The sequence below is a fragment of the Palaemon carinicauda genome, chromosome 26 (assembly GCF_036898095.1).
Source record: "Palaemon carinicauda isolate YSFRI2023 chromosome 26, ASM3689809v2, whole genome shotgun sequence".
NCBI lineage: Eukaryota > Metazoa > Arthropoda > Malacostraca > Decapoda > Palaemonidae > Palaemon > Palaemon carinicauda.
The window spans coordinates 47407335-47428389 of record NC_090750.1 but is presented as its reverse complement, the minus strand read 5'-3'; the positions used below and the strand labels follow the sequence as shown (position 1 = coordinate 47428389).

At 38.6% G+C, this 21055-nt stretch overlaps 1 long non-coding RNA gene across 1 annotated transcript in view; it reads left to right on the top strand.

Moving 5' to 3' along the window:
- The first annotated feature begins 4486 nt into the window (after positions 1–4486).
- The window catches only part of LOC137620156 (uncharacterized), an 18596-nt gene continuing 2027 nt past the window's right edge, over positions 4487–21055 (top strand). Inside the window, exon 1 of the long non-coding RNA XR_011040004.1 lies at positions 4487–4531. This is a non-coding gene — a long non-coding RNA (uncharacterized lncRNA). The remainder of the gene's footprint in view (positions 4532–21055) is intronic.

The window sequence follows — 21055 nt, the reverse complement described above, 5'->3', positions numbered from 1 at the left end:
CTGGTTTAAGTAAAGGAGGAACTGTTGCATCTACACCAAAGAGTGCAGATTTAAGGGTAGACCACCATTTATGTTCCTGAGTTGTACCAGAAAGGATTTCTTCTATGGTTAAATTGTACTCCTTTTCAGTTGAGGCATAAACTCTCTGAGCAAAAGCTCGAAACTGAGTATAGTTGTTCCAGGTCAAATCTGATCTGTTACCCTTCCAAAGATGATAGGCCTCCTGCTTCTCCAAATAAGCACGTCTACAATCATCATTGAACCACGGTTTGTCCTTCACTCGGTACCTTAGCACACGAGAAGGGATACGCCTATCAATTATGTTGACTAGATTCTCATTCAAAGGGACAACAGGATCTACACTACTATATAACTGTTCTTTCAATATGATACAAATAAAATCATGATTCTATTAAGCAGATGGAGCCAAGGCTAAAATAGGTCCCAACGACAATATTCTCATAATGAATAAATATGTTTTTTTTTTCTGGCGCAATAATGCGAGTAGATAGATTGGCATAAATTTGAGACATGTTTGTTGGAAATTAATTCTGATACATATATCCCCCATATATCTACTGCATACCCATAATTGACTAATTTATTTGTAAACGACTGTATCATCAAATGTATGTTACTTTATCACAGGTCATCGAAACGGAAGAGAAATGATTAGTGTTAAAGAAAATATATGTACAAATATATAAGAGGCCATCTGGTGAAACACATGAAAAAGTTCAATAACTATTGGAATCCAAAAATACCAATAGACCTAAGAACTTTTCGCTTTTAATTCATTAAACAATTAGCAATTCCCATTCCAGATTCAATAGAGGATTCTTTGGAAAAACCAAATTGCTCGTAATCAAGGGGCCAGGAAATAACAATATATTGCTCGAGGCGGAAATACCCTCACAATCTAAGTATTCATGAACCGATACCTAATCATTCTCGTGTTTCCTATATGCTCTCTTTAAAAAAAAAAAAAAAAAAAAAAAAAAAAAAAAAAAAAAAAAAAAAAAAAAAAACAGGAATATCTAAATACACCAATATTACCTTTTTTTCTATTCATGTGAACGTCTTCTGTATAATGATGGTTTGAACGAAAAATGATTCATCGGTATTGTAAATCGCCTTTCCTGTTCACCATTCTTTTCATATAATCGTTTCTTTATAGAGTCATTCCCTATCAACTTCCCATTCCGTGTCAATTCATGTAGGTTCTTTGTCGGTCTTTTCCTGTTTAAAAGAGATCCAAATTGGATTTAAAATCCATTTTCATTATTATGAGGAAAATCCAGGTCAGTCCAAAGTTCTCACCCATTATATTGATCTTCTACCAAGAACTACTCTAAGAATACGACAGCAACCTTCTCTAATCAGCCTTGATAAGATACTACCTTATGAGAGCTGGATTAGCTGAACTTAACAAGCCACCGTAGGTTTTGCATCTACATCTCAATCTTCACATCAAGCATCTTTAAGGGGAGCGACAACATATTCACTGATGCATTATCGTGCTCATTCTCAGCATTCCCAGGAAATGGAAGATGCTTAACTGAGATGAAGATATCCTCTTAGGCTTGATCGTTTAGGAATTTAGGGGAACTTTTTATACATTACAGATTTTATTGTATAATTACATTTGAGTTTATTTACGTCTGATCGTTCCCATCCGTATACCATTTTTCTATTGTCCCCAGTGGCGATTTCAGTATAACACCCCCCCCCCCTCTCTTTCTCTCTCTCTCTCTCTCTCTCTCTCTCTCTCTCTCTCTCTCTCTCTCTCTCTCTCTCTCTCTCTCTGGCTGCTTTTCCGATCCTATACAGCAGGGGAACACCACTCTCTACAGGACCTCCACTGTAGTTTTACCTTGTTCGTTCAGAGTATTTAACGTTTCATATCGCGTATTGTTCATTTACTGTTGAATCGTCAGTGTTGTATGACTGTTTAAATAAGAAAGTCTTCAGTTTCCTCTTGAAAGCTTTAATGTCTTCAATCATTCGAATGTTTCGTGTGAGCTTATTATATAATCTCGGGGCCGCATATTTAAAGGCTCTGGATCCTAAAGTAGACATAAATATAGATTAAAACAGTTTGAAGCCATCTGTAACTATTCTCGTGTCGACACGATTTGCTGGCTGCACAATATGTAGCAATTCTCTTAAGTATTTTGGACGCCCGGTTCTGATAACTTGGTGGGTTATTGTACATATTTCAAATTCAATTCTTGCCTTAATCGGCAGCCAGTGTAAATCGATTAGTATAGGGGTGATCCTTTCTCTAGGTGGGACACCTTTTATCAGTCTTGCTCCTCTGTTTATTATGTTTTGTAATTTCCTAAGTTGCACTTTTGATAAATTGTAATAGAGTTGCAGTAGTCAATCCTGGTAATAACACAGTTTATCAGAAGTTTCTTTACAGAATTTTGGTCCAGGTACTTTTTTTATAAACGCAATATTTCTTAGATGATAACCAGCAGTTTTTATTACATTATTTATTTGGGCATTTAGAGACAGGTTACAGTCAAGAAATACACCTAGATCTCGAACTTTACTAGACATCGGCACCGAGTCATTATTTATGTTCATTTGAATATCACCCAAGTTTCTCACGCTGTTTCTCTTACCCACCACCATGAATTCAGTTGTGTTTTCATTTAATTTTAGTTGTTTAAATGTCATCCATTCTCTAACACTAACAAGGATTCGGTTTAGAGTTTCAGTAGTCATTTATGGAGAAGTAAAATTGTGTGTCATCTGCAAATAGTTTGAACTTCATGCCATGCCTTTGTAGCATTTTCGATAGACCAATTGTATAGATGCAGAATAAGATTGGGCCAAGTACACTGCCCTGGGGTACCCCTGTGTTTAAGGGTCCATATGATGAATAAGAGTTTCCAATTTTTACACAGTAATTTCTACCAACTAAGTAGTCTTTTGGGTATTCGAAGCCTTGATCTTCAACGCTGATGGACCGTAGATCATTTTAGTAGCAGTTCATGGGCAACTGTATCAAAAGCAGCACTGAGATCAAGCAGTATTAAGATACCACATTTATTTTCATCCATCATTTCTAGCATATCATTTACAACAGAGCAGATGGCTGTCTCCGTAGAGTATAGTTTTCTATAAGCAGATTGGTTGTCAGGAAAAGCTTTTATTACTTCTAAGTGACTGACTAGTTGTTCAAGAATTACATATTCAAGCACTTTTGAGACAAAGGATAGATTTGAAATAGGTCTATATGAGCATAATTCCTGGTAGTCCAGTGCATTTTTCAGAACTGGTGTGACTATATCTATTTTCTCAGATTTAGGAAACTTACATTCATCAATCCTTGCATTTGCTATTCTCATTATTATTTTGGCTAGACTGGAAAAGTCTATCCCTCCAATTACTTCAGATATTGGCATAGGATCGATCGCGCAGTTTGTTTTCTTTTCTCGCTTGATAATTCTGGTGATGTCATCTTGCGTTATATTGTTGAATCTCGTATTAACTTTGTCTGTGTGCCTGGTGTATCATTAATCTGATGTTGAGTATTTACAAATGACCTGGTTATATTTTCCATTTCGTTTTTAAAGAATACTAGAAAATTATTTGCTAGTTCCTGGTCACTGTATCCATCAGGTAGCTTCTTTTCTTTTACATTTTTATTTTCTTCTTGGTAGGTAGTTGTATTGACACGCAGCAATTATGTATTCTACCCAAGTACTTTCAGTTTTTAACCTATGCCACTTTCGGTGGGCACATGGTATCATTCACTTTTACTCACTTTATTATGAGTGGTCATATTTGATTATGACATATTCATAATAGGAGAGTACAGTTATTGATAACGAAAAAATTAGCCGTAAAAGGAGATTTATATTTCAATTCCCATCAAATATTCTATTTATATTATTCAATAGCTCTGACTAGATATTTTCAATGTATCGCTTTCATAGCTGTGGTGTAATGGGTGTGTATCCACAAATTTCTCTTTGTAGAGATTAGCTATGATAAATTCTAGTCAATAACAATAATATGTTAGTTTATCCTAGATTGCTATAAAGTTATATGCATAATTTATCTATTTTCAATTAATGATTTAAGATTTGAGTATTTTCTCTTATAAGAATTATGCAATAGTTCAGTATTTTTGTTTAAGCATAAACATCGACTTGTTTGCCAAGAAGGTCTTTTAATCCTTTAATGCTACGTTATTATAAACAAGAATTTTGTTTTTATCCAATTTCCAATTTGGCATATTCATTTACATAAATTTAGTACTAGTTTATTTCGAATATACTAATGAAGTTGTCACTGGCCATGCAAAAAAATTTAACTGAAAATATCATCTTGAGTCATAATTGACTGGATGAGTCTAGCCAATAGGAGGGCAGCTTCTAAGCATCTTAGCCAAAGAACGAAATTTTAAACCAATGAAAGACTGGCTTAAAAATGGATTCTGTTGGAGGCCCCTGATTGGCTGTGGGAATTTTCAGAGTTTTCAGAGCACTTCCCTACGAGCCCTGAAGGTGTGAAGGTCAGTTGAGTGTTGGTTCCTGAAATTTATTTTGTATCTATATATACATTATTGGCAGGATTATTCATCGCTGTTATCAAATCAATAGATAAAAAATTAAATTTATTTGTTAACCAGAATGGCGTTGGTTATATTAAAATGCAAAAAATTTTAAAACTGAGCAAACCCCAGATATGAATTATGACATGTCTGAAGCCAAAGTCTGGCAGTGAAATAGAAATTGCTGTATTTGTGTGAGTGTGTATATATATATATATATATATATATATATATATATATATATATATATACATATACATATACATATACATATACATATACATATACATATACATATACATATACATATACATATACATATACATATATATATATATATATATATATATATATATATATATATATATAATGCAGACGTTTCTAGTCCATTAATTAGCGTTTGATATATATTACCGGGTAGATGGTAGTCGCCGGGTAGTCACGACGTCAAGTATTTACCTGTCATTAAGGTGTGACAAGTGAGTTAATGGTTGTACCCAGTGGCCCACGAAAATTCACCTTTTCTTTAATTATTATCATTACTTGCTAAGATACAACCTAAGTTGGGAAAGCAGGATGCTATATGCCGAAGGCCTCCAACTTGGAAAAATAGCCCAGTGAGGTAAGGAAACAAGAAAAATAAAACATTTTAAGAACAGCAACAACACCTAAACAAATATTTCCTATATAAACTATAAAAACTTTAAAAAACAAGAGGAAGAGAAATTTGATAGAATAGTGTGCCCGAGTGTACCCTCAAGTAAGAAAGCTTGTTGGTTAGAGTTGAAGTTTTTGTTAACTTTTAAATTGTAAAATCTCTCTGCTCTCTATACTGTATTATACTAATTATATTGCGTAATCGGGCTTATTTTATCAATACAAGGAATTGATTTATATATAATTGGTTTATTTGATCTTTAATTACTCATTTATTTGATGTAATTAGAATAATAATTCCTGATGTAATTACGTTGTTACTGATGTAATTAGAATTATAGATCTAATTGACTAATTGGCTTAATCTCTTAATATAATTTAAGTCATTATCAAACAGGGCTCGTATATTAATGGGGTTATTTCAGTACTTAGCGGTGTGGATATAGTAAAATAAGACGTGTAATTGATTACGTGTTATTAATTTAAAAGTATAATTGACTTTCATTATTATACTTGTTCATTTAGAGAAAGTTTTGAACATACATTTGTGGTTTGAGAATGTGATTTGCATTTGGAAATCCTGTATTCCTAGTATTGTTACAATTTCATAGTCATTTTATATCCTTCGTAAACACGTTCGTTTTATTGGGAGAAACATTGGTCCTTTACTAGTGTTGTCAGAGGCAATTTTAGTTATTTTTACAACAATCTCGATTTTTACTTTACATTAAGGGCTTCTTATCTAGTCCTGTACAGCAGGGGAACCCTACTCTCTACAGGACCTCCACGGTGGTTTTTTGATGTTCATTCGGGAGTATTTAACATTTCACAGTGAGTATTGCTCTCTACTGTTTCATCGACATCGAAACAATCGCAAAATAAGAAAGTCTTCAGTTTCCTCTAGAAAGCCTTACCCTCTTGCCTTCATTGAAAAAACAATAACGTGTACAGTTTTTATTGCGAAAGACGGGGCGGGGAAGGTTTTTGTAATATTATTTTTGCTATTATTAAGGTGTTAGTAGTAGTACCCCAAGAGTCGGGGTTAAATTCCCCAAAGGACGCTGGGTTAAACCTCCCGAGGACTCTGGGTTAAATTCCCTAATGACTTTGGGTTAAACTAGGGGTTAAATCCCCCCCAAGGATTTGGTTAAATTCCCTAAGGATTGGGAGGTTAAACCCCCAACCCGGAATTAATGATAAATCTCCCCCGAATTGAGGGCTTGGAGGAAAAATAACTGGAGAAGCCCTGACTCGGATTAAGAGAAGCCAGTCTTTACCATTCAGACTCTCAGTTCTTGATCCCCCAAGTTAATCTTTGTCACTGTTTTGGAATTTTTAGTCAGTTCTATTCAGACCTTTGTTTAGAGACGGTAACCCTTATTGTGCTTTCATTAGCGATGGCTCCTTCCTGTGCTGCTCTTGGTTGTAAGAAAAAAAATCAGCTGCCTGCCTTTAGGCAAAAATCTGTAACAACAGTTGTGAGATTATCACAAGCTGTGTTCAATGTCATCCATAGAGGGCTATAAATGTCAATAACTTTACTGTTGTTCATTATTCCAAGGAGTTTGTAACTGATTAACCAATAAGTTGAGCAACAAGTTTAATATTTTTTTTCTTTTTAATAAAGCATCACAGGAAGGGACCATCGCTAATAAAATAGCTCAAGGAAATAGATATCGGCTATAAACAAAGGTCTCAGTAAAACGGGTTCAGGAAAGAATTCAGAGCCAGGGCATCTCCAGTAGTATTAATCTTCCTAGATTGAGGGTAACAACCCCCCCCCCCCTCCGGAATTGAGAGTAAATCCCCCGCATTGAGGGTAAACCCCCCCCCCCCTGAATGAGGTTAAATCCCACAGGATTTGGGGTTCGACGTCTTAACCTGAGGAAATATTAAAAGCATTTCCACCCATTTAAGGTGAAAACTGTTCTTGTATTCGTTAAAAAATATTCTGGTTTATAAAATTGAGTTTTAAGGTTAGCGACCAACAGGTGGACATGAGTAATTATCAGTTATTGCATCCAATTAAAACTGGTAAATTTTACGATATAAATCTGGATTTACCTTCGCCAATGAAGTTTGAATGAGATTGTTTAACTCGCAGTTTGTGTATTTGTGAACAGCTTCCTGGTCACAATTTTAATCATAGAGTATTGAAACTTGCAGGGATTAACTTATGTAAAATGCTAGAATTGGTTAATTTTTGGAAGGTCAAGGTCAAAGGTCAAGGTCAGTCTAGCAAAATGTCCAATTGACGTAACTAGCCATAAGTTGGATAATCGTTGTCACAGAGACTTCAAAATTAGTTCATATTTGAGGGTATGAAAATCCACGCCAATTAATACATGTTACAGTCAAAGGTTCGAGCAAGGGGTAGTGAAATAAGCTGCCCGTCTATTTCTCTCTTTGTCTACTACTTATTGTGTCAAAGCTTTCTGCCTCTAGTTCACTGTTCTCATTTTCAAGGTAATTACACCAGAATGGGTAATTTTGGTTGATTTCAGGAAATTTCTAGAGTAATAGTACTTTAAGGTAATTATAAGGTAACTGTTTTCATCATGTAAACATTCGGTTATAGTGTATGTATCTAGATGATTTTTCACAAAATAGCTTTTGTTAATCGTGATATGATGGTTTTGCGTTTTATGAGTATTTGAGGTAATTTTTTTTTTAATTTAAGGTAATTTTTCTAAATTTAAGGTAATTTCTTAGGTAATCCCTTGAATATGATATGATATCCACTTCGCTGCTTTCTTGCAGCTGAATGGCCTCCTAGTCCATGGTTGTCATGAATTTAGTTAATGTAAAGGAAGGACTGGACATATTATTTTTTTGGGGAAGTATTATATTTATTTGAAAATCTCTAGTTCCTGGCTTTGTAATTACAATTTCAAATCAATTCTATTTCCCTCGGTAGCTCATTCACTTTCTTGGGGAAATCATCGGTATTATTACAGTTTCATCCATTATGGGAAATGTATTATAATAATATGTTTCCCTAGTACAGCACGTGATAACCAAATACTTCCTCTTAATACTTTATTGTCGCTAATGCATACTTACGGAGAAAAAACTATTTCAGGTATTGAAGGTCTTGACTTTTTCTAAGTTTAGTGTATATCTTTCCATGGCCACGCAAGGTACCTCTTGTTAGTTTGTATATCTGTTTTCATCCTACTTGGCTACTCCCCATTGCGTAATGTGACAATATTTGCTTGAATGCGCATTTGCTCCTCCCACTAATGTCGCTCCTCCAATCAAAATACTACTGGGATCTTTTCAAGGGTTATTATTGGACGATTCATTTTGTCTCTTATTCTTGTTTCAAGGATCTGTTTTTCGTGCAATATAACATTGTAACCGATAGTATTTTGTTTTTTTCCTATTTCATTATGGGAAAAACTCCTGATTGTCATTTGTTTTTGGGTTGGAAACCTGCCGGTTAAGTTTTCTCGTTACTTAACTGTCATGGATCCTCCGGTGCAGGTGTGCGATATATGTCGTTATTCTTATTTTGAAGTGATCGGCCGATTTCATGGTAATTATAATGGTACCCCAGACATTGTGAATCGGTTTCTTCGAGAGCATTTAGTGTTACCTACAAGTGTTTCGTGTGCTAAATGTGATTCGCCTTTACTTTTCCGTGAAGATAGACATGTGTGGTATTGTACAAAATCAGTGAAAATACCTAAAACGAAGAAAAGGCGTTTGTGCAATTATAGTGTTAGTGACTATAAGGGAACTTTTCTTCACGGGTCCCACCTTCCCCCGTGGAAATTAATTTTATTTGTCAATCAGTGGTTGCATAAGTGTTGGGACCACCATTTTGTAATTAAGGGCCTCAGTATATCTCCTTCTACTAGTGTAGACTGGAGAAGCTTTTGTTCAGAAGTGACTGAATTTAGTTTTGATAACCAAGAGGCTATTGGTGGTGAAGGTGTAATCGTTGAGATTGACGAATCTCATTTTGGAAAACGGAAGTATGACCGTGGAAGGCCTCTGAGTGACATATGGGTGTTGGGGGTATTGAGAGGCAGCCCAAAAAAACATTTATTGTGCCTTTAATTGACCCATCACCACGGAAGCGTGATGCAGCTACCCTCATCCCTTTAATTGAGAAGTACATTAAACGGGGCAGCATTGTTGTTAGTGATAAGTGGCGGGCTTATAATTCTCTGCAGTCTCTTGGATACGATCACCGTACTGTGAACCATTCTGAAAATTTTGTGGATCCTTCAAACCCCGACACCCATACCCAAAACATTGAACGTCTTTGGCGGGAGCTGAAGGAATGGATACAACGGCCTGGTAACCGTTGTGAATACTTCAGGCAGTATTTGTCACGTTTTATTTTTATACACAAATACCCTGAGGAGGAGCTGCTCCATCATTTTTTTATCACGGCCAGCAAACTGTATCCTCCACAATCTGAGGCACAACGGGTTCCAGTAGCTTTTGATGATTCAGAAGAGGGTCAACCACAGCCTTCCACATCATCATCGTCAGGTTCCATTTAAGGTAAGAAGTGACTTAACAAAATATATATTTAAATTTAGCCCGGGGTAAAGGGGGGGTCGCAGGGGGGGGGGGGGCGGAGCCGCCCCCCCGGTAGGGGTACAGGGCCCCTAGGCTAGGTTAGGTGGGTTTATTAGGTTCGGTAGTGCCCTGAAAATCACTGTAACCTTAAGGGGGGGTTGCAGGGGGGGGCGGAGCTCCCCCCCCCCCCGGTAGGGGTACAGGGCCCCTAGGCTAGGTTAGGTGGGTTTATTAGGTTCGGTAGTGCCCTGAAAATCACTGTAACCTTAAGGGGGGTTCGCAAGGGGGGCGGAGCCCCCCCCCCCCGGTAGGGGTACAGGGTCCCTAGGCTAGGTTAGGTGGGTTTATTAGGTTCGGTAGTGAACCGAAAATCACTGTGGCCTTAAGGGGGGGTCGCAGGGGGGCGGAGCCCCCCCCCCCCCCCGGTAGGGCTAGGTAGGGGTATAGAGGGAGGGGTGGTGGAACATTAATTAGTGCAAATATCATTGGACGCCCCCTCCCCCACCCAAAACCCCGGTTCCCACCTGGGGTCCCCCATAATTGTTGGGATAAAGAAGGGTATTTCTGCATTACAACATAATATGCAACAAAAACAATAAAAACATGGTTACAAAAACTGATTTTTCTGGAAAAACTTGTTGTTTTAACTCCATAGTAAATCTCTAAATCGGATGGTTTGCAGTCAAAATAAACGTTAAATTCGTTGAAACTACACTATTTCTGATGCAACAAATATATTTTTATTCCAGTTTCCACATAATGGATGAAACTGTAAATTTACCAAATCATCTGCTTATTCGCCAATGGTTTTGAAAATAATTTCAGCTGTTTTTTTACAACTATCTCGATTTGTTAACCTGCCTTCAGCTCGTTATAAAACTATTGTGTTGTAGTGAATGGCATTTTTTGCAATGTTTTTGTTATTATCGTGCAAGTAATTTTACCCTATTATATTAAAATACAATGTCATCAATTAATTACTACTACTACTACTAGTAGTAGTAGTAGTAGTAGTAGTTGTAGTAGTAGTAGTATTGAGAAAAAATAGATATTTCGTGGTACTTCTTAAGAGGACTCTGAAGAAGTATCACTAAACTAGTCAGGACTTAATCTTATATTTCATATTTTCATTTTCCTCGTGGTTCTTTTGCATCTGAGCATCACGTTTCATTGTGATGTTTACGTGTATATATATATATATATATATATATATATATATATATATATATATATATATATATATATAAATATATATATATATATATAAATATATATATATATATATATATATAAATATATATATATATATATATATATATATATATATATATATATACATATATATATATACACATATATAATATATATATACACATATATAATATATATAATTATAATATATATAATTATATATATATATATATATATATATATATATGTGTGTGTGTATATATGTATATATATATATATACATATATATAAAACGGATTTTGAGTGACGCAAAAAATCTATTTTTGGGTGAGGTAGCCATGTCGTCCTGATGGAAGTTCCTATTAGGTAGCTTTCTAGGGTATATTTGACTGCAGTGATATTCCCATAGAATTTTACCGTAAGGTATCCAGAATTCTAACTCCTGGAGCAAATATCCCTAAATAATCTCACAGGGATATCGCATAAAATCAGAGGACGTATTCTTGACACATCACATAGCTATCTTCGCCCCGAACAGTATTAACGCTTCGAGGGGGATATAGTGACAAGAATCCGAAACGAGAATGAAAAGAGCCGCTCATAAGGCATCTCTCCTATTCCGTTTCCAGTGTGTATCTGATGAAGGCGGTGGCGCCCTCTCTATTCCTTGTAGCGATATACGAGTGGTACAGATACTGTATTATAGGGAGGGGTCAATAAGCCCTTTTACAATAAAAGGAAGGGTGGGTCCATCAGGACGACATGGCTACCTCACCCAAAAATGGATTTTTCGCTTCGCTCAAAATCCGTTTTTTGCACTCAGGCCATGTCGTCCTTATGGAAGTTTACCAGAGCATTACTGTATCAGTGCCGTACTCTCAAGAAAGTATTTTCCTGGTCCATCTAGACCTAGAGACCTATGATGTTACCGTCATACATCATTTCATCTAAGCATGAACTATGTTAGTGCTTCCTGCCCCCTACAGGGATGAGTCATACTAGACTCTGGAAAAGTCTCGAGGAGTACATAAAAACTTATAGATGACAGAATGACAAGCTTGTATGGTGGTCTCGCCCTATACATTATAAAGCAAAGTTTGTATAAGAGTCGCCAAAGTCAGAATGAATTTGTGACACCTTCCCCAAAGTGACCACTCTTAGTAACTATTGGATAATGGTTGTATCCGCATAGAATCAAATTTTGCCTCTGCCACCAACCCTTTAGGGTACCACGTCAACCCTTCCAAGGAAGGGTTAGAGTGAGTGGACTTTTGCTTGAATCAGGGAACAGTCTCGAAAGACATACCATGATAAAAATATCCATATTTTAATCTTAATGCTCAGTACATTTCTAATAAAATGAGTGTGGGTGAAAAAGACGCAGGGTTCATTATGAACTAGTTTATCAAAATTTCATAAACAAACATATCAGATCACATTTATAAAATTATATAATGTGGATGATATGCGTAAAAGCATAAAGAAAAACAGTCAACAGAAAATATTGTTTCATCTACTAGGAAACAGATTTGCCACTTCAATAGAATTATTAATAATAATGATATAGTCTGTATACTGTTTACATACACTAGCGTAAAAAACGCTTGGCACAAGTGTCCGTATTATGCTATAGATTACCGTCGTCAATGGAACAGTTCGTAAGGACTCTTTCGTGGCCTATCGCTCAGCGTGTAGTAACATACAGTGACTACACGCGCACCCTCTTAATTAATCGTCCCAAATTAATTACACTGTTCTTTGCAGACTTAGAACAGAAGGTTAAAGAATTCTACCTGCTGCTACCACAGATCTCATAAGTTGCTCCACTTGCTTTGCATAGTGCATAAAGAACGCCTTGGATGACTACCAGCCGGTGTGCAAACAAGGATGTTCAAAGTTTATATAATTAAAGAAATTTTATGGAGGAGGCAACTTTCCTCGGATCATGACTAACGGGTGTACTGTCTGGATCCGTTCTGCGAATAACACGGGTGAATTTCGCCCTTAGTTATAGATAACTTTGAACCCAGGGTTTCTCTTCTGAACAGCCGTCCTCCCATAAAGTCTGAAGTTCTATGAAGATAGACCTTTAAGCACTCCACTGGACATAGAGATGCATCTTCCTCCAGAGGGCAGATTCTCTAGGGACCCCACCTGTTGGTGGGTAGCTTGTTCCTGGTAAGAAAAGTTGGGTGTGGAAATAGAATCAGTTCTCCCTCCAAGAACTGGACGTGGCCTTCCTCTGTAGAGAGAGCCACTATTCACTAACTCTGGCCCCCAAGGCGAGTACAAACAGAAATATGACAAATTCAAAACCTTCCAAGCCCATTCCTCATTGTTCATTATTTATACACAATGAGGAATCATATCTAATGACCAAGCAAATGGGCTTTGGAAGCGCTGAAGGGCTAGTTCATTAAGAACGTCGTTAGGAAGGTCGACCTGTAAGGTATATGGTATCTGATTTGTCAAGGCAGGCTTGAACAATAGAATTGTGTAGGCTGCTAAACCTTTCTCATGAAGGAGAATGAAGAATGATAAATAGGAATCTGTCTGGATTTCTTTCAGTTTCTTCACCTTGACAAAGGATAGCTATTTCTTCCCTGAAGCATCATAATGTCTTCTGGTTTCCTTCAAAAGTCTAAACCGACTTTTAAACACCGAATCATTTTCTCATCGTTAAGGAGAGAAAATCATGAGATGTAGGTTCCGTGTTTTCTGTGATGGAGCGAAGATAGTCGACTTCTGTACTCGCTTAGACAGGGATGGATCCGGTAGCAGAAGGAATTTTAATCATAGTTCTAATGCCAGAGGGAACCACACGCTATTTGGCCACTTGTGGGCCACTATTGCAGCTTTCCCTTTGAAGGATCTCAGCATATGGAGGACCTTCAAAAGGAGGTGTGCGTAGGGAACAGATAGATACAGGACCATCTGATCCAGCCCAGGGACATAGCGTCCACTGCCTCCGCTAACGGATCCTCGTAAGGGGACACGTAACAAACTATTTTCTTGTTGTCTTTCATCGCAAAGAGGCCTATCTGCAGCTCTGGGACTTGACTCGAGATGAAGGAGAACGATCCTGCATCAAGGGACCATTCTGACTCCATAGGTGTAATCCTAGATGGAGCGTCCACTGTCACATTGGGGAACTCTTAAATGTGAACTGCTGACAGGTGCCATTTCTTCGCGTTTGATGCATATTTTCTCCAGCCTCCTGTTGCATCCTTAAGCTGTGCTCTTAGCACTGGATCTGTTATCGAAGCAAACTGTAGAGAGCCCAGCACTCTCTCCTGTTCGCGTCTTGATATCCGTTTGGATTTCAATAGTCTCTTGACAGATCCTGCTATTTCTTTCCTCTTCTTACTAGGAATGGAAAGCCGATGTGACTCCAAATTTTCCCAACCACTGAAATTTTTGAGCTGGAGAAAGACGAGACTTTTTTATATTGATCTTGAATCCCAGATGTTCCAGGAACTGGATCACTATCTTAGAAGCTTGCATGCATACTGTCCTGGATGCTGCCCACACCAGCCAGTCGTCCAAGTAGGCTAGTACTTGGACCCTTTAGGGACGGCTGCGTTCGCGAGCTTCGTGAAAAACCTATGGGCTATGTTTATCCCGAAAGGCATGGTTCTGAAAGCGTAAAGTTATCAAAGTAACTTGAAGCCTAGGTAGAGGGAGAGGTGACGAATAATTGGAATGTGCCAATAAGCGTCAAACAAGTCTATAGACACAGCATATGCCTAGAATGACTCTGAGTTCTTCTGAGTCCTCCTTTGGAACACAAAACGGCTTTCTTTAGAATTTGATGAACTTAGACTTCCGGATTACTCTTTTGACTAAGAGCTCTCGGACATATTCTTCCAGAGCGGGGGTTGAGTGTTGGAAGAATTGAGGAAATTGAAGTGGAGGACTGCTCCAGCTCCAACCTAGTCCATTCTTATTTAGGCTGTGGGCCCAGGGATTGAAAGTCCAGCGATCACTAAAAAGCTGTAATCTCCCTCCTACTGGAAGTATCTACTTCTGCCGTTGTGGACCTGAGGCCTTGCCTCCTTGACCGCGTCCTCCCCTGGATCCCCTTCCTCTTGAAGGGCGTCTAGAAGAACCTCTGGCTGTTCCTCTGGCTCTCGAACGAAAGGAAGAAGTCTGCCTTTCGGAGGCTGGGTTAAGAACTGGCGACAGTGTCGCCGTTTGTTGAGGTACTGGCTGGTACGTGGTTGGAGGTTGTGCCACCTTCTGAGGCACCGCGGTCACAGGAAGTTGTTGTTGATGTTGCTGTCGGTAGGGTTTAGCCAGCCGAGAGGATGGCCTAGGCCTTTTGTCTACTACCTCTTTAACCACTTTCAATTGGGAAAGAGGTCTTTACCCCAAATACGAGAGGAGATCAGTTTCCTCGGTTCGTGCCTCACTGCAACCGAGGCGAACACGAACTCTCTACAGGCTCTCCTAGCTTTAATAAAGCTTTAGAAATCCTTCGTAACTGTGGCCAGATGGGTTTTGGCTACAACCATGAACATGTCCTGTTCTTGGGGTCACTTGCCATCATTTCTAGTGTTGTTTGCAACGACATCAATGCCGCAAGTCTTTCCTTTGTCTCTTGCTCTCTACGCAAGAGAGCCTCCGACAGTTTTGGAAGCGCGTCACCGAACTGGCGTTCCGCAATATCAGCTTCTAGTTTCCCGACTGAGAAGGTAAGGTGTACGTCCTTCCAGTCTTCTTGGTCCAAGGGCAAGGTCAGAGATAACGGCTTGCACTCCTCCAAGGAGGGGCATGGTTTCCCTGCCTCCACCGCATTTAAGGCAGCCTTATATCCCTTTTCTAAGAAGGGAAAGGCTCTGGTAGGAGAGGCCACAAAGGAGGGAAGCTTCTACTCAAGGCAGGCACCTTTGAGTTAGTGAAGCCCCTCTCTTTCATCGAGCTCGATAGTAACATCTGAGCTTTACTATGGTCAAAAACTATGACCTCCGGCTCCGTCTCCTCCTTTAAGGTTGGCTCCTTCCTAAGACGGGCATAGCAGTCCAGATAAAAGTCTTTGTTGGGCCAAAATTCCACTTCTTCCAGGGGAATTGCTCCCAACTTTTCTGAGATCACGATCTCCCCGGTTGTCATTGGCATGTGTTCGGCATACCTCCAAGGATTGGTATTCGAGCACAAGGGAAGATCCTTCACGGTGAGCCACCTCTGGGGCCCACGTGATGCTGCAAGTCTACGTAACTCCAGTTTCATTTCAGCTTCCTTCTCATCATTCTTCCTTTGAATTTGTTGGATCATCTCAACAGAAGAAAGAGTCCTTCCCAGTTCATCTGGGATAGCAGACGATGTAGAAGGAACCGGTTCTGGGTCCAGAACCGACGTAACCGACACTTCGTCGATTTCTTGCTCTTTTACTTGAGGAGTCTGAAGCAGCTCCTCCTCCTGACCTTCTCCTAGAAGGTCCTTCTCAGTAGAATCCGACACCTCCGACATCCTATCGTCCAATTGGATGTCTTGAAGGGCGGCTGAGACATCAGAATCTACCGGATTCAGTGCAATTGGTATCTCCACCTGAGGCTGGGGGATGATTGCATCAGCCGAAGCTTTAGGGAAAAGGTAGGCCTTCATCTTCTCATTTGGAAGGTAGGGACCTGAGGTGTTTTTCTGAAAACCCCTCACCCAGGATCGTAACGTTTCCCTGGCAGCATCCCTTGACTCCGTTGACTTAGGGTCATCAAAAGCCTCGGTAATCAGGTTAGAACAAACTGTACAAACCTGAGCGTCCCAATAGCGGAGAACACCTCTGGAGGCTGTGCATGCTGCGTGCCTCCTGCAATAATGATGTCCACAGAAGTTCTTACTGCGGACATTACAGAACACACTCCCACACTTCAGATGGTCCTCCTGTAAAGAGAAGAAAAATCCATGATTATCAAGTGAAGGCTTTTCACTTATATTGAAACATTTAGCTTATATAGAAAAGCTATAAAAGAAAGAAGGAAAGACACATACTTGTATTTCCTGTTCAGTCAATCGCTGTAACCTCCCAAAATATTAAAACTAAGGTTAATTCTATACTAGAATACCTTATGTAATTTCCTAAACGGAAATTTAATGTGTAGTTTTAATATACGGGATTGAAAGAATACAGAAAGAACTCACTTTCTATATAAAGAACGGTCTCAACAAAAGGCTGTACAAGATAACATTAAGTATGATGAAGAACATTAGTGTTATCACAAACTCTGTACAGCAGTTTCTACTAATGCAGTGTGTATTACACTACGAATATAGCAACTACTGTACATCGCATGTTATTGTGCCGGCCGGCAACTACCCCTTTATAGATCAAAGATATACTATCTTTAACTAATAGGCGGCAGCCCACTGATTCACGACTGTGTGTCGGCCGGCAATCATTGCCAGCCGACGGCTGAAAACGCTAAAACCCGGCTGCCGGCCACTAATCGTAGCGGCCAGTGAATTCAGGCTGTGATTCCACTGCCGGCCGGCAAAGGTAATAAAACCTTGCCGCCGATAGTAGCCAAGAATCAGAGAACCTCTACCTTCCCGGCTGTCGGCTGTCAAGCCGGCAGCCGTGATAGGGGTGCTACACAATAGTCAGAGAAAAAGTATGGATGTAAGGTTATAGGCCGGCATGCCATACGACCTTCCATCCAGAAAGAGTGAACTTATGGAAGGGGAGAATGTAACATTCAGGCTTCCAAAGAATCCATAGTCTGCCGGGCTCTACCGACGGACATGGAAGGGAGACCAAGGGAGGTCTGGGGTTCACTCTGCAAAGAATAAAGGGTCTGTGCCGGCCGACACGTAGTGCCGGCCGGCAAAGAGCTGAGCCTGTCCTCCATCCTAACCTATACTAGGTACGGAAGTAGGACTATGGCTAAAAGAAAATAAAAGAAAGAGAGGTGGGGAAGGGAAAAGGGTCCTATAGACTTCGTTCTAGCAGGAGAACACTCAGCCGTTAGGGAGGCTCATCCTAACCATGAGTTGTCTATTAGGGAGGAAGATTGGCAATACTTGCTAACCTCCTCCCAACCAGAACAAAGATAGGTGAAGTTATTTCGCCAAGCAACAGAGAAAACTCATTCTCCAGCCCGAGAAAAACAACACAGGACAGTCTGCTAGGCCACTAGAGGAAGGAATCATCTCGTACAGAATCTTTCCAACATGGACTAGGGAAGCAAAGCTTCCTGTGTCCACCCCTAACCTAGCAAAGGAGACTTTTTCTCTATGCTAGGAAGAAGCAGACCACAGACTAGAAACTCTGATGTTCTGCCCTAACCCAAAAAACCAGTCTCTCTGGTTATCAGGTCAGGACAGACATATCCTAGAATAGTTATACCTGAATTATTATACAGATAGACCCATTAGGATTAAGCCGAAGGCTTACAGAGGGAGAGAGGGATTGAACTTAGCCTCCAGAGGAGAAAAGGAACAATCGGGGATGTGCGAAAGTATACTACTGTACCTAGAATAATAGACTAGGTAAGATGAGAATCGATTACCTAAATCACCGAAACACACTCGTATACAAACTTGGAAAAAAATTCAACAATATCTTAAATGTATAAAATATTTGCCTATAGCTTCAATAAAATAACACTCGGAAAAACGTATACCATGAATGAAAGTACTAGTGCCAGACGTCTAGGCTATGAAGCCTCATGAAAGGCAGGATTGGTACCTCGACCCGTGTCGAATTCACCGAGCTAACACTGACCGAACAATATAAGCATTTCTAGAGTAGCTAAATAGCAAAATTATTAAAGCGTAACAAACCGGGAACGTCGCTCTAGCTAACTAACTGACCCTTATGAGCGAGCGATAGCATCCAGGATGCCTACGGTAGGCAACAGCTCTTGTTTACGTTAAAATCACTTTTGATTTAATTCAAAACGACAAGAGCCTACATTTATACATAGTAAAGATAATACTCAACTTCCTAGAGGCAGAAGTCATCAAAATGTTGAATTAAATCCAAAATAACGAGAGAACACAGGGAAAACATTGAGTAGTTGAGCTACATGAAAAAGGAATAGAGAGGGCGCCACCGCCTTCATCAGATATACACTGGAAACGGAATAGGAGAGATGCCTTATGAGCGGCTCTTTTCATTCTCGTTTCGGATTCTTGACGTTATATCCCCCTCGAAGCGTTAATACTGTTTGGGGCGAAGATAGCTATGTGACGTGTCAAGAATACGTCCTCTGATTTTATGCGATATCCCTGTGAGATTATTTAGGGATAGTCGCTCCAGGAGTTAGAATTCTGGATACCTTACGGTAAAATTCTCTGGGAATATCACTCTAGTCAAATATACCCTAGAAAGCTACCTAATAGGAACTTCCATCAGGACGACATGGTCTGAGCCCAAAAATATATACAGTATATACATATATATATACATATATATATATCATTTATATATATATATATATATATATATGTATATCATTTATATATATATATATATATGTGATATATATATATATATATATATATATATATATATATATATGTAATATATATATCATATATATATATATATATATATATCATATATATATATATATATATATATATATATATATATATATATATATATATATATCTCATTTATATATATGTAATATATATATCATATATATATATATATATGTAATATATATATCATATATATATATATATATGTGTGTGTGTGTGTGTGTACAATTTAACCATAAAAGAAACCCTTTCTGGTACAAATCAGGAACATAGATGGTGGTCCACCCTAAAATCTGTACTCTTTTGTGTAGATGCAACAGTTCCTCCTTTACTTAAGCCAGATGGCTCAGTCACTCACTCTCAAAGGAAAAGGCAACCCTTTTGGCTGATGTTTTTGACAGTAAACAGAGTAATGAAAAACTTGAACTTCCTCATTCCTGTTTTCCTGAGGCTACACTAACTAGTTTAGCTTTTCGATCTCGTGAGATTAAAGCACTGTTGATGGACCTTGATGCTTATGGAGGTGTTGACCCAAATGGTATTTTTCCTTTGTTTTTTATGAAGAAAACAGATTTCTTAGCACCAAATTTATCTGTTATTTTGCACAAGTTAGCCAGAAGAGGAGCTTTTAGCACTTGGAGAATTGGTAATGTTACTCCTCTATGTAAATGTGTTTGTGGTAGCTCAAGACCCACTGATTACCGCCCAATTTCCATAACTCCCATATTATCTAAAGTTTTTAAATGACTTCTGGCAAAACGTCTTAATAGGTTTGCTGAAGGTAATCATATACTCCCTAGTTTGCAATTTGGTTTTCGTAAAGGCCTTGGAGCATGTGATGCCCTTCTTACAATCTCCAATGCTGTACAGAAATCCCTTGATTGTGGTCAGGAAGTTCGTATGATTGGCCTTGATTTTAGTACTGCCTTTGACCGTGTTAATCATGAGGCCCTTGTTTTCAAACTGAAACAGTTGGGAGTGGGTGGGTCGTTTCTTAGCATTATTATTGATTTTTTAATAGAGCTGAGTTGTTGTTGATGGGCACCATAGTGAGTATAGGAATGTGATATCCGGTGTTCCACAGGTTAGTGTTCTTGGCCCATTACTTTTCATACTATATACACATGATATATGGTTTGGCCTAGAAAACAAGCTTGTTGCATATGCAGATGATGCCACTCTCTTTGCATCTATTCCATCCCCTGAATGTAGACCTGGGGTTGGTGAATCCCTTAATAGAGATTTAGCTAAAATTAGTGCATGGTGCAAATTATGGGGTATGAAGTTGCATCCTAAAAAAACTCAAAGTATGATTTTAAGTAGGTCAAGAACAGTGGCTCCTCAACATCCAGATCTCATTATTGATAATGTTTCTTTAAATTTTAGGTGTGAATCTCGACAGCAAATTTAATTTTGAGAAACGCACTAGGTCTGTGTCTTCTTTAATTGCACAAAAAATTGGCTTTTTGAGAAAGTCTTACAAGATTTTCGGTGATCAATCTATTCTGAAGTGTTTTAATTCTTTCAATTTACCTTGTTTTGAGTATTGTACTCCTGTCTGGTGTTCAGCTGCTGATTCTCATCTTAATTTGTTGGACAGAAACTTACGGTCTATTA